We start from the raw sequence: 2952 nt of genomic DNA on the forward strand, positions 1-2952 counted from the left end.
ACGTATCGCCGTAGGCTGAGGCTCTGGAGCTCCGTTCCGGGACCAATGATGCGCAATGCACGGCGTTTGTTGTTGTATACTTTATTTATAGTGGAAATCAAAACAGGCAAAATGCCTAATAACATTGGACCCACTGTGAATAACATGTTAAAGGATATTGTGGAAAAGTAGATACAAGAGAAAAAGAGAAAGGAAAGAAAAAAAAAGGAAGGTTGGTTGCAACGAACAGATATCAATCCAGTGAGCATTGGAAAGCCTATGTCGCTGATAATATAATTATTAGGGCTGAAACGATCATTCAATAACTCCTAACGATCAACCAATATCATTTTAACGATCGATATATTGGTTTTATCGATTCTTGTCAGCTCTATCGAACACCAGTTTATGAAGAAATTCTATGATACCTTTGCTACGTTAGAAATTTGTGGCACCGCACTGTTGACATCTGTAGATATCTGGCTCGTTTTGTCAACACGAACTACTCAAGTAGAGAGCTTCATGTTGTTTCTAGAGCGAAGAATCTTGTCGTCACTCTCTGGCAACTGCTCTCATCTCCGACTTCTCCCACGAATGAACTGAAAAGGCAACGTCTTCTCTCCCGATCTCTTTCAAAGACACAAATCAATTTTACTGCACTTGAAAGTACATGATTGTACTCGTATTCACTATCGGATGGAGTGCAAGGGCTAGAATACTGTCACTAATATGCATGCATAAAAAATCGTTAGCACTCGTTTTGAACACTAACAATTATCGATTGCACTCTTAACGATCGATATGCGAGTTATCGGTATAATTGTTTCAGCCCTAATAATTATACTGCAAGGCTTGAGATTAAAATCCAAATACCTATTTGAACATCTTGCTGCTGGTGGCAATCTATTCCACATAATGGCTCCAGCGTGCGTTAGGCGCTTAGCAGAACGAGCAGTGCTAGCAGGTGGGACCACAAGCAAGTTGCTTTGGCCTCCCCGAGTGCGAGTTGAGGGCACGACAGCAAAAAAGGACTGATACATGCATCATGTAAACATCGCCAGATGAAACAAAACATATTCAAGTGCACAGAAACCTGTAGATCACATACATGCATTTGATTTAGCAGGGGAGCAGTACTGGTCCACGGTGGCGACTTGCAGACTGCCCGAGCGGCACGTTTGAACAGCCTATGTAGCCGTTGTTCCTGGGCAACTGTCAAATACGGGTAGTAACTAATAGAAGTATACAAAAATTCAGGCAAAATGATAGATCTGAAGTAGGTGAGTAGGCATGGATATGGCAGCGAGGAAGCATGTCGCAGCAGGACAGCAATTTTGCCGGCAACACGACGAGCAACATGGTCCACCATTGTGGTCCAACTCATGTCCGAGTCAAAATGCAGGCCAAGGTATTTGGCAGATGTGACTACTGGTGGGACTTGTGAATTGCATACAATATTGATGTCCAGGGCTGCAGCTCTATGGTGTGGTATGGCGAGTATCTGCGTCTTGGTCTCGTTAAGGATCTGTCCACATTTCTTCAACCAATTGGCCAGGTACTGAACTGCTGCAGTGAAGCGCTGGGAGACAACTTCTGGCTGTGGACTGCTCGCACGCAGCGAGATGTCATCAGCAAACTGAATAGTGGTGACGTCATGAGGGGCAAGGTCGCCGGCAATATCCTTCACATACAGAACAAAGAGCAAAGGTCCGAGAACTGACCCTTGAGGAACCCCTGACTGGCTGTCATATGCTGTACTTCTGGTTTTTCCTGTCTCCACGTATTGCCGGCGAATCGGCGATACATCAAGTAGTCTGAAAACCATTGCAAAGCAGTGCTAGTGAGACCCAGTTCAAAGAGGTCCTCAACCAGAATGCTATGCTTTACCTTGTCGAAGGCTTTCGATATGTCGACAAATGCTACTCCTGTGTGCTGCCCGGCGGCTTGTGCTTCATTGATGTTCTCTACAGCTCGCGCTAAGGCATCTGCTGTGGAATGCTGGTGTCTGTAACCAAACTGACTAGTAGGCAAGAAATTGTTCGTGTTGAGGTACTGCAGAAGCTGCTTATGAGCAATACTCTGCCCAGCGTATGGGGTCTACCCCGCGTGGGGGCATTCAGAGCCGCCAACAACTCGTGGTGTTCTTTCTCCCGACGACGGCTGTCCTCGACCATTTGTTCCAGAAACTCCTGCATCCATGCAGGGCTGTCCGGTTCCTCCCAGCTCTCCTTTGCTGGTGAGGCCGCCGCAGCAGAATGATTTTTGCTTGTGTCCCATTATTTATAGACTGTTCATTGCGCCATGTTATGTTCATTCAAGCTCACATCAACAAACGACATTGGAGAGATCAAACTTGAGTTGTCACCAAGGAAACAAAAGCAAAACTGATGATCCGTCATCACCAAAACGGCCATCCAACTCCAACCCAGATCTAGAACAGGTACGGTGGAGATTCTCCCAAAGCAATCCCCACACATGACCTGATACAGAATGATATTGTACACATACATCACAGCGGGAGAGAGAGAGAGAGAGAGTGTGTGTGTGTGGGGGGGGGGGGGGGTGTTCGATGTTCGCTAGTGTCTGAAATGTGAGCATGTTTCGGTGGGCGCGCGTGATGTTCTACAGCTAAGGAGACCTATGGTTTTTTCTATGTTCTCTCTGTGTTCACTGCTTCAGATGATGATGAATGTGGCAGAGGCACTTACAGGTGTTCCAATAACGCCACCTGTGCAAATACAGAAGGCAATGGAACGGTTTGTAGTAAGTGCACTTTCACGAATTGTGGCAGTTTTTCCCCCATACAAAAGCACATGCGCTTATAGGCGAGTTTCTTTGTCATATTTGCTAGCAGTTGCAGGTTGATTGCGCTGACATATAGCCCGGCGGCACAAGCGCTTGTACATGTGCTCGTGTTACCAGTATGATTATAACGCAAAGTCCACTGCAAACGCCCACCCCATTTTTGCAAGA

At 46.2% G+C, this 2952-nt stretch overlaps 1 long non-coding RNA gene across 1 annotated transcript in view; it reads left to right on the forward strand.

Moving 5' to 3' along the window:
- Positions 1 to 2742, forward strand: part of LOC135828367 (uncharacterized) — a 32561-nt gene extending 29819 nt beyond the window's left edge. Inside the window, exon 4 of the long non-coding RNA XR_010555647.1 lies at positions 2659 to 2742. This is a non-coding gene — a long non-coding RNA (uncharacterized LOC135828367). The remainder of the gene's footprint in view (positions 1 to 2658) is intronic.
- Positions 2743 to 2952: the final 210 nt, after the last annotated feature.

The sequence above is a fragment of the Sycon ciliatum genome, chromosome 12 (assembly GCF_964019385.1).
Source record: "Sycon ciliatum chromosome 12, ocSycCili1.1, whole genome shotgun sequence".
Lineage (NCBI taxonomy): Eukaryota > Metazoa > Porifera > Calcarea > Leucosolenida > Sycettidae > Sycon > Sycon ciliatum.